This window comes from Cupressus sempervirens, chromosome 10 (assembly GCF_028749045.1).
Source record: "Cupressus sempervirens isolate cs-2001-9-10 chromosome 10, ASM2874904v1, whole genome shotgun sequence".
Lineage (NCBI taxonomy): Eukaryota > Viridiplantae > Streptophyta > Pinopsida > Cupressales > Cupressaceae > Cupressus > Cupressus sempervirens.
In genome coordinates, this window is record NC_143127.1 from 530,570,295 (window position 1) to 530,582,327 (window position 12,033).

Consider the following 12,033-nt stretch of genomic DNA (forward strand, 5'->3'; position numbering starts at 1 on the left):
AATAATAAAATTTCAAATTCCCTATGAAAGCTATAAATAAAATATTTTATTTATTTATTGTTAATAAAGAAATTATAAATAATGGTTCTTAATAAAAATAGTTTAACAATCGATTTAGATTTATTTTTGAGACGAGTTTTAAATTCATAGAAATAGAATCATACTATGGTGAATATTCAAATAGTTGTTATTAGACATATTATAACTTATAAACAATTAAAGTATTAATCTCATTTCAAAATTTGTAATTTTATATAAATTTCATTAATATAAGTGTTGTGAACATGGAGAATAAGTTTTACATTTTTGCTGAAGTCCTAACATACAGTTCTATAATTTTTTTAGAAAAAGTGAAAATATTTGCTGGAAAATTCTAGATCTTTCATTGCTTCTTGATCCTCCAGAGAGGGAAATGTATGATCTGAATATAAACATAAAACCAAACTGTAATATTTGTCTTCTTTTTGCATCCTACCATAAAACTAGAGAAGCTTCGATCATTGAGCAAGTGCCCAACTAATTTAGGACCCTCCTAGGTAGACGGGGATGAAAATATTGACCTTTTACAGTTGACAGACCTGTATTGATCGCTTCTATAGATAAAAGTAGTACCAGGCCCACTAGGAAACTCTCAAGTGTTAGATTTATTACATTAAATTAGGTTAGTTTCTAAGATTAGATTAAACAATAAATTAGTTCAATATAGTTGCTGGGAAGTTATTCCCGTAAGTAGTTGTTGTAAGGGAAAATGAGGCTATATAAAGTTGTTCACATATCAATGTGAAACATTTAGTATCATTTTACTATCAAGTCTGTATGTATCCAAATGCATCCAAAAAATCTAAGTCAATAACTTGAGTCATTTTATATTTTATCTCTTTCGTTTGGTATCAGAGCTTGTTGATCAATGGGGAGAAGAGTTCTTTTAATGGATTTTAGATGACCAGGCCCTAGCTTTTGTAGATGAGATCTTCTACAATTTTTTATTGAAGATAGGAGGTTGGAGGCAATGGAGGTTGGTGGATTTTTATCATCTCGAGCTAGCTTTTCGCTTAGAGATGATTGTCACATGGGAAGCAACTATTTGTGTCCCGTAAAGCTGGTGCTTGGCAGATTCATCCTTGAAGAGAAGAGGGGACTTGATAGATTTGTGTCTGTGAAGAAAAGAGGGGGCTTGGTTGTGTGATTGTCCTTCTATGGAGTGTGGGGGGGGGGGGGGCGGGATTTGAAGAATGGCATTAGAGACACTTGGAGATGTTAACTTTCGGAGGAAAGGTGTCCATGTGCAAACATATTAGTGGTGATTGTTTCTATGGCACTTGAGGAGGCATTAGACACAATCGGAGGAAAGATGTCTCATGTGCAACACCAAAGGAGGCATTAGGCACACTCCATGGAGATGTGAAATTTTAGAGGAACTATGTCTTGTTGTGTAAGGGAGGTGGAAACAATCTTATTATGAAGACAACTTCAGGATTTGCAGTCTGAAGTTGGGATATGAAGTCAACTTCAGGATGAGGATTTGCAACCTGAAGTTGTAGAGAGAACATCTACTTTCAAAGATTGGTGAAAGAGCTTCATCAAAGTTTCCAGAGGAATAATATTGGTGAAGGCTTTCACTTTTATTGGATTAATGTAATAAGGGGGAATGTTGGACTTATTACATTAATTAGGTTAGTTTCTAATAAGGGGGAATGTTAGATTTGTTGGATTAATGTAATAAGGGGGGAATGTTAGATTTATTACATTAAATTAGGTTAGTTTCTAAGATTAGATTAAATAAATAAATTAGTTCATTATAGTTGTTGGGAAGTTATTCCCGGAAGTAGTTGTTGTAAGGAAAAATAAGGCTATATAAAGTTGTTCGTATCATTTCAGTATCAACTCTGTATGTATCCAAATGTATCCAGAAAATTTGAGTCAATAAATTGAGTCATTTTATATTTTAGCTCTTTCATCAAGCACATGAGATAAATAGAGAGGATTGAGGAAATAGAAACTCGTAAGTGCGATTGTGGGTATTGCAGCAGTTAAAGTTACTAGAGCTTCAGTATCTTCTTGGTGCTATTCCCACTGTTGATGATGCCTTGTTCGATCAAAAAGGGTGTCCAGAAAAATTCAAACAAACAATTGTAATCCTGCATAGATTGGCCGCCATAACTGCTTTTTGAATTTTCAATTAAGGCACGAGGAAGAACTCAATCAGCAACTAAATAAAAAAAAGGCCATACACAAATTCAATTTCTTGAAAAAAATTCAAAAACGCACTTGCCTGAGCTACAAAAGAAGTGGCGTCGCCATGTTTGGAATGACCAAAGGATTGTCTTTTTTGAGACTACACTGTGTTGAGAATGCAGAGCATGGATTCCCACTGGTTTCAATTGATAGAATCCCCAACAAACATCACTATTTCCCCCTCACTGTCTCCAACAAATCTGTGACATTCAACCTGATTCAGTCCATACATTAACAAGATTAAACCAAAATACCCACAATCAAGACAAGTCATATCAAATATCATACCTGGGAAGATCACAATGTGTAGGCTGCCATCTCCATTTTTTATACTCTGAATCCTGACGCCCGTTGCCTTGATAGTTAAAAGACACAAGGGTTTGTGGTTGCAAGAGTTTTGATTCAAGAGGAAACTTTCCCAATAGAGAAATCCAAATAGGCAACCATTCACAGGGAATTTTCCCAGCAGAGAAATCTAAATAGATGACCATTGACAGAAAATCATTGAAATGAGTATGGAGGAGGACTAAGAACCCTCAAGTTACAAAATGCGAATGAGCTCCAAGAACACATAAAGCAGAAACATGTCTAATACCAAAAAATTATCAGGAAGTAACCCAAAGTGTTTCTGAGATGTATACAACCTTCCTCTAATGAAATTTCAATGAGATTAGTGACACTCAGAAGCAAACAAGAGTGCATACTATCTGCAATGAAGTGGCCGAGAAGAATCTAAAATTTTCAGAATGAAGAGGGAAATGAAGTGGCAGAGAAGATTCTAGAATTTTGTTGTGATTTTGGTTAATTTAAAATAATTAACCTCTAGCAAAATTAAGTCTAACCAATCAGAAATTCGAAATTAATGTATAAAAATAGATTTTAAAAATAAATCATACCATTCAGTTTTTTTCCTTGAAAAATTAATTAACTTGGAGCTAATTCCGTGCATGTAAATAGAACGACTAATAATCGAACCTCTTATTGTAATTGCACCTTAAAATTTCCTTTTACTAATATTAGCGTAACTTTTTAACATAAGCTTTTAACGATTAGATTTATCATTTGTGGCATATCCTTTGGAACTTTGTATTAATTAGCACTTCAATTTTTTCACCAATTGTTTCTTCTGTTTGGTTTGTGATACATGCGTTTGTAGTTATTCTTCATCGCTATACTCTTATGAATCACTTTCCGATTTTTGCATTAGCTTCCCATCATGTTCTCTCTAAATTCTGCCTTTCCCCCAAATGTTTGAAGTATTTCCGTATGGACATTGCGCCCAAAATATGAACACAATTCCAGTAGATAGGAGTCCATGTAAACAATCTGTAAGAAGTATTGTAGGAGAAAAATGAAGCCAGCCATCAGAAGATGTTCGACTTATAAACGGTTTCCTAGCTTCCATAAACTCTTCACAAATGAGAGCCGCCAGATCCAGAAAGTTATGAACAGCATGAACAGAAGCCATACAAAAAACACAATGGAAAGTCAAAAAAAGAAGTGCAAGCTGCGCAATGCTTTCATTGTTGTATTGCGAAAAAACTTCTGCAAAAAGTAACCTTGCTGGGGTATTGTCGACATAGATAGGAGAGAAGATCACTGAGAGAGACTACAAACATCTGACGTCCCTTCTGCACACTCCACTTCAGCTGGTTAGCTGAGATCATCCTAAGTGAGACTGGTCTCTGGACCCCTAAAAACTCCACCTGCCCACCTGAGTTGTCAACACAAAGCACTGACTTATGCTGACAATCTATATTTGCCTGAAGGGTGGCTAACCAATCCATTCCCAACACAATGTCATACTATCCTAAAGGTAGGATGTGAAGGTCCGCTGTGGTGGATAGGGTATCCCAATCCAAAACATAGCCACTGACCAAGGAGTCCATAGCAACTTTGGATCTGGTGGCTAGCTCGACTTTCCACCTATCGACCTAATGTGCTGCCACTAGCCCACATCGTTGAATAAGAGATGGTGAAATAAAAAAAATCTTAAGCACCTGAGTCAAATAATACTAAAGATGAAATACCATGCAACGTACTTGTAGCCTCTACTACGGTACCCTGGTGCTCAGCTTGACGGTTATCAACCGCCACAAAAACTCAATGAGCTCTACCCGTATCTCCCACTGTAGGCTCCGATCTGGTTGCACCTGTATTAGGTCCTGGAGGAATCTTCGAGGTACACTCCACTACTCTATGGCCAAGCTGACTGCATGAGAAAAATGCTCCTTTTGAGAAGGAACCTTGCCTACGTCCACTGTGAGAAGCACCATAATAGGGTGCACTTCCCTTGCTAGAGTTATGCTGACTACTCTAAGATGGGCGATCCTACTGAGACTTCTGGCCACGGTTCTGGTCCTCCCCTTTCCTCCATGAGGCACCTGAATTTTGTCCACTCTTAGCCCACTGATTACGGTTCTATCACTTCTGGTGACCATGACCGCCCTACGAGGGTGCTGACTGGGTTTGGCCCTTTTCAGAGGACTGAGTAAACTGTGCATCTTGTCCTGAAGTTCATGCACTATGGTTCTGAGAATCTGATTTACCACTGGACCCCCTAGCCAAATTACTCTCTGCGATCCGGGCCTTTTCCACAGCAAGGATAAGTGTCCTAGGTTGATGCATTTGAACCTCTCCTATTATGGAGTCCTTCAGACCTCGGACAAAATGCTGAGTAAGGAGTATATCATCATCATTATAGCATGAGTACTGCCTGAATTCAAATAATCTGATCTCTTACTGATCCACTGACATGTTCCCTTGTTTAATCTCATGGAAAGGCATGCTTGCAAACTTCATACTGTCATGCATTGTATTCTCAAACCATAACGATACCCAAATTAGAGATATTGTTCGATACTTATTACTGTTAATAGCAGATAAGTGTTAGGCACGAGTATTTTTAAATTAAAAATCTCTCAACACATGTATTTACGCTTTCAAACCTCTCAGTCCATCATCATGTATTTTTAAATTTAAAACATCTCTATTTACTCGTGCGGGTTACCGTATATAGATTTGTTTATTATTATTAAACTTTGTATTGACGTTCTAAATACTTTGAGACCTTTGATCTTCGATGACTTCCAGCTGAAGAAGGGTTTCTGATATTAATTCTCCAGATATCCATTATCTCTGCTGTCATTGAAACTTTAACCTGCTCCCTATCATCGTTTATTCAATACATACTAGCTCCCATCTTATGCTTAGCGGACTCTTCTTATTGATTAGCTTTTATGTATATTTATTTATTTGATGAATCATATGTGGTTGACTTCATTTCTTCAGGTTTGATGAATAAGTTCAGCGAGGTTTAGATGCTTTCTCATTACTTTGCATATTTTGATCTATTGGATGTTAGCTTCACAAACAGAAATTATAGTAAGAGGGGTGAAACATGAGGAATAAGTCAGATTAGGAATATGATAGTTCACGAGGGAAGGGAGAGGTATGTTAGGCATACTAGAACAGATGTGTAAAGGCGTTTGTTCAAACAAGCAGGATTCAGGGAGAGGAGTTTCAGCTTTCATATTCTATAATACCATTGTTAATGTTTCATCACTTATCCAATATTATTTCATAAACCGAGGCAAAATTAGGCTCGATCAGGGTGGACTGTAATGTCCCTTATCTAGAGTAGAATGGAGTAATGAATCACACTGATAAAGTTAAATAAAATAGTAATTAAGGAAAAAGAGAATAATGTATGTAACAAATAATTAAGGGAATAATATAAAATATCATTGAAATAATAATAATAATTGATATATATTTATATATATATATATATATAATTGATCAAGATTAGAAGCATTATTACATGAATACAATGATATATTAATATACATTAGTATATATGCGTATGTATATAATATATATTAGTGTATGTTCAATATATAAATATATAAATATATTAATAATATAGACCATTAATAAGGCAACTAAGCATTGTATATTTAAACAAGATATAATGGCAGATATATCCTTGACCCAGACAGTTAAGCTGCCGACAATAAACATGCTGAGAACTACAATGTAAAGTTTAGGATTAGCAAGTATGACACTAATACTATCAGCAAGCATAATAGTAAAAGGTAACTCCTTGGTAAAGCTTGTGCGACTAGGAATAGGCATGAGTCACACCTCTTCCAATGTGCCTGTTCATTCCAACTAAGATATAAAGGCATATGCAAGGAAGGAGGAAAGATTATTCTATAAGTACACGTTATCAATTAATATTGTCAGTGTTGGGAAAAGACCTCGGGAGGATACAAATGATGAGAGAAAGGAAATACGAGGGCACTGTTCAGAAAATTTCATATTCATTCCAGATTTTAATCAATCCACTATAGACTTTATCATTCGAAACTAAAGTGATTTAATAAATTATTCTCTCTCTATGATATTCTGAATCAAAGAACAGAAATGACAAAGAACTTTGAGGATAATTAGAGGAGAAAGGTAGAATAATAATATGTTAGCAAAAGGGAAATAGCAGTCAACCTTGAACACAAGAAGATATGAGAAATGATACTGCTCAAAGGATGCAATCTGCGATAGTGGAAGAAACAATGAAGACTCATGTCGAATCATCTATTGGTAGTATCAACTAATATCAAGTAATTGTTCAATAAAGATTTCTGAGTATGGTTGAGTCCTACTTATCAATTACTATGGTTAAATGCTAAATACTGAGGATTTTGGTGATATAGTTTGATACTTATGGTTGCACAACAATGCATTGAAGACGGGGAGTTTGAAAATACAACAACTTAGAGAAGTGACAGATAATCATAATTATTAAGCTTATTGATTACCCGATATCCCTTTCAAGATACCGAGAATATTAGTATCGACTAAGTGGAGGATATATATTGACATAAGATATGTATTGAATGCGAAGGAAATATGGAGTTTAAAATGATATTTAATTAAATAATTAATTTTGTATGGGGTAAACTAAATTATATTATCAATAAATAATCAAGCAGTTTTTTGTTAAAGAACATCTAGAGATCCCCAAGTCTACAATATTCATTTGAATTAGAAAAAGGATCATTTTCATTATTACATATCATTCAATATTTTTGATATGGGTTGACATATGTCAAGAAGCCTGCATTAATATTCTATGAAAATATACGAGAATAAGAGACACCAAATAAGGAGTCAGATTCATTATTATGGGAGATGTATGGTAGCTCAAGATTGAGAATCGATAGGCAAGGATGTGGGAAGTTGACAAATCATCAACTCATTATTTATTCATACAAGTGCTCTAATATCTATAAGTTAGACAAGACATTGAGAACTGTACAATATCTCATACATGTGCTCACTATACTTATATTAGCACTTGAGTGTAATGATTACAACACTCAAGATAATCTTTAGCATTTGTTACATTTGAGTTACTAGCCAGAAGTGTTTGATAATAGTGTATGCGATTTCTATCCAGATTCATGTAGCGTATAAATTTAGCACAAAGAAGTCTCTTATGACCTAAATCATTAGTAATTTGTCCCAAACATAAATTATTATAGTTGGGGACATAATACTCATCCGCACCATTCATATAATTACCTTCAAATTTGTTGTTTTTGGACTCATCATACTTCTTTCTTCAACATTCATAAGCATAATGCCCAAATCTACCACAATAATACAATTTCTATTTTTCTTTAAATTTGATTTGGATGCTGCCTCGTTATGATACCTTTTGTCTTCTTTATTTCCTTGGTTGTCAAATTTACCTCTTCCTTTGTTCTTTGACCATTGCTTTCCTTTAGATAGCTTCTTGCCTTTCACCATCATAGCGGAATCTGCACTTTGAAGTCTCCTGTCTGTATGCTTCTTCCTCTCCTCTTAGAATGATACTTGCCAAGTTCTCAAAAGAAGGTGCAAACTAGTAGTGAAAACCTGATAATCACTAATCATTACATTCAATGTGACTATTACTACATCAATACTAGAGACCTGTTCACCAATATTAGTTAATTTATCCCTTAATTCCTTAAGTCTGGATGAATAATCGTTAATTCTTTCATTTACTACCATTTCACTTGAAAGTAATTTTCTCTTTAAAAACAGAGTTCTGGTTTGTATTTGTATCCATGTACCTGCAGAAGTGGTGGTAATGTCTCTCATATGAAGGATTATTGAATCCTTTACTGTCATGTGCAAGAGAATCTTAGCTTTGGATTCTGTTTTCTTCCAATCTTAAACAACAGCTGGTAATGTTGTAGGTTTGGCCTTAGTATCATTTACAATGTTTCACGCATTGTACCCTTTTCATTGAAGTCTGCATCTTGAACATCCAATTAATATAATTTGAACCATCTAACTTATTTGATTCAGTTAGATAAGAATTTGTGAGATTGGCCATCACAAAAAATAAAAAAGAGAAACTTTTACCAGTTTATTACACCTTGGGGACCACTGGTGCAATCAACACTCTTCTGTCTTGCATTAAGGCTTATCTTTGCCTCCTTGCCCTCAAAGTTCACCAATGAGACCAGCACTTCAGCTGGTGTTTGACTGTAGTAGCAACTTCTATCAGGCCATACCTCCTTTTGCAATATTTTTGCAGCTTCAACATTCTCCAAACTTCTTTGTTTGCAGCACCATAGAGATTTCAAACCTTGCTCTGATACCAAATTAAAACAGAGCAGCATAAATAAAACAGAATTGCAGTAGAAATAAAACAGTGAAAACAGAAGAATTTTATGCTAGTCATTACTGATCAAATTGTATTTATACAGCTGTGAAGATAAAAACTACTTCCCTGGAAATCTGCTAGAGAAACTGACAATTAACTTCTGAATATCGACACTAAATTGTAGATAAAGGAAAACACATTGAAGAAGATGGATAGGTAGCTTGAGTCTTGATAGCTAATTGGATTTGACAAACAGATTTACAATTAGTTATTATTTCAAACTAGAAGTCCACAGCTCAAACAAATTCTGTGTGATTTATTCTAGTATATCCCGCTGGGAGTGTTGCCTCTAAGTTCCCTTGCAAGGCATGCTACCCTCGACCTGATTTTGGCATTGCCTCAAAACCCCCATCAAACTAAAAGTCTAAGCAAGCAATAGGCCAATAATGATTCATGATCATAAAAATTTACATAATACATATCCTTTTTGCAAATCTCCGCATATTTATAGTCAAAGCCGCAGTTAAAGGTTATGTTGTTTAGTACTTTGGACAACTTGTTTACAAGGATGGCCACAAATAAAGTAGGCATGCTATAGTCCTTGTAACGCTAAATGCAAGTTATGTCATAGTTGGCAAGAAAAGCAATTTTCATAATGCCAATGTGTCAATCATGCCTTGCATAGACCATTTATAGAAGAATCACGTCTATTAGTATCCTAGCTAAAGTCAAAATAGAGTACTACCATTTATCATGATACTTTAACACTCTTTGTTAATGAGCTTCTCAACATTAAAGGCTTAAAAACAAATTACAGATAAATTCCTCAGTTGAATATACACATATACACACACGTCATTGAGATACAAGCAAATATCATGGCTACATTATCATCTAGGGCCCATCTTAGATGCCAGTGCATGACTTATCATGATGTTCAGACGAGTGATGTAACCTCCTCTGAGCCAGTCTTATAATTCTAGTATTAATATTTGTTTTGATGCCATGGATTTCTTATTCCATGAGTGTCTTATTCGCTTCACCTATAAATTGCATTTACTAAGTGTCTTCTGTTTATATTTATGTGGTGAAAGTAGCTTCTATTTGAAGATGTTATTGTCTTAAAGACTTATTTATTTAAGAATACACAATATAAGTGTTAAATCTTCTAAAAATCTCTAAATTTATTTAATTTTTGAATTTGCAAAGTCTTTGTTGAGTTTTTGCGCCAAATTTAAAATCGGTTTATGAAGTTCTAGTCATGTAACTATACATGGTAAATTTGTAAAGTAATACTAATAACAAATACCCAATTCTAATTTATGCATCCAATTCTAGTGGGCATGTATAAAATTTTCGGGTAGAGTTTCCAGTAGTATTCTAACTGTTAAGTTGTGCTTGGATTAGATTATAGATCCAGTAGCACTCAAAGCTTGGGTGACCAACCAATGGAGCATCATGAAAAGTTCTTAGGATCACTTCCTTGATGTGTGAAGAGGGCACTAGATAAATTATGCCTTTATAAAATATGAGATCATCATTCGCCATCCACCTTCAATCAAGCCTGTTTCCCACTGATCCTTTGCATACCCTGTTATAATCATCTCCCTCAAATCAGTCGATATCTTTATCAGTGGATACAGGTGGTCTCTGTGAGAGTTCATTGACCACCACATTCTTCTTCCCTTTGATGTATTCAATGTCAATGGCACAGGCTTGTAGTTTAGTAATTCCTTTCTGTGTCCTATCATTGAGATCTCTTTGGGTCATGAAATACTTAATGCTATTATGATCCAATTTAATCACAAATTTGCACCTTACCAAATAAGATTTGAACTTGGCCAATGCATGAATGGTGGCCAACATCTCCTGATCATAAATGGAATAGCTCTTCTCCACCCCTCTCAATTTTTTACTCTCAAACTAAATTTATCGATTCAGATACCGATTCCAAAGCATATTCTAGAAGTGGATATATATGCAAAGAAATGCAAGAAATATACAAAAACAAATCATTTGATAGTATGACTGTAAATGAATTAAACTTCTATCAGACTATATGTTTCTTTACTTTTAATCACATTTTACTAATAATGTTTGCACTCTTATTTGTAGGTATAAGAGCAGATGTACCTTTATCAATACTGAATAATATATTCAATCTTTAATACCTTCAGTATGTGTGATTCACCCTATATGTAAGAGCCCAATCTGCAATGATGTTGATCTCTGGTTCTCGATCTGTAATATGTTAATCTCCGTGTCTCGATCTGCAATATGTTAATCTCTGTAGATTGCAAATGCAATATAGATAAGATATAATATCAGATTGAATACAAATGATAATGAGCAATATGATATATGTTGATCTGCTGCTGAAGGTATTGAGCATTTATTAATTTCGATGTCAATACTACAACCATCGGTGCACATATAGATTGATTCCAATGGACGCCTTCCAAAATAGGTCACAATCTTTCAATATCAAGAGTCATGATTTTCCAATATGATTAGTTAGTATTAACTAATTAATCTGATCTTCTACAGGATCAGATTAGTTAGTACTAACTAATTGTGACTGATATGTTATTCATTTAAAGAGGCATATTGGATCGATCTATAAGACCATCATGTTTTGGTATCGAATGTATGTACATGTACAGATTTTCATCTTAGTTTGATATGAAGTGCATGATCAGATTTAAGATATATTATCAGATTGGTTTGTATATGTATGTGAGTGCATGTAAAACATACACGCACATACATATGCAAACTGCAGTCTCTGACCGACGCTATTCAATAACAATGACTGATACTTCACTCTTTATCAAAATTTAAGATATCTCAAAATTCATATGATATCAATATGTGCTTGTCCATTTCAATAAAATAGAAACTTAGTTAATGATTGAAGATTCAATCAACTAATTTGCATCAGAGTCTGAATCATAAGGATTCACAAGAAAATCCACATTCTCATCATCATTACCAACTGCTGAAAGATCATTTGAACCAAACATGGTTCTAATTATGCTAGATGCATCACATGCCACACTATCATCATCACTATCTCTGACGTGTAGAAAGCTTATGAAGTGTTGCATCCAAATCTGGACACTTAGGGGCTACATCCC

At 34.6% G+C, this 12,033-nt stretch overlaps 1 protein-coding gene across 24 annotated transcripts in view; it reads left to right on the forward strand.

Moving 5' to 3' along the window:
• LOC149534980 (tRNA (guanine(26)-N(2))-dimethyltransferase-like) overlaps positions 1–12,033 on the forward strand; it is a 116,182-nt gene that overhangs the window by 51,105 nt on the left and 53,044 nt on the right. The window lies entirely within an intron of this gene.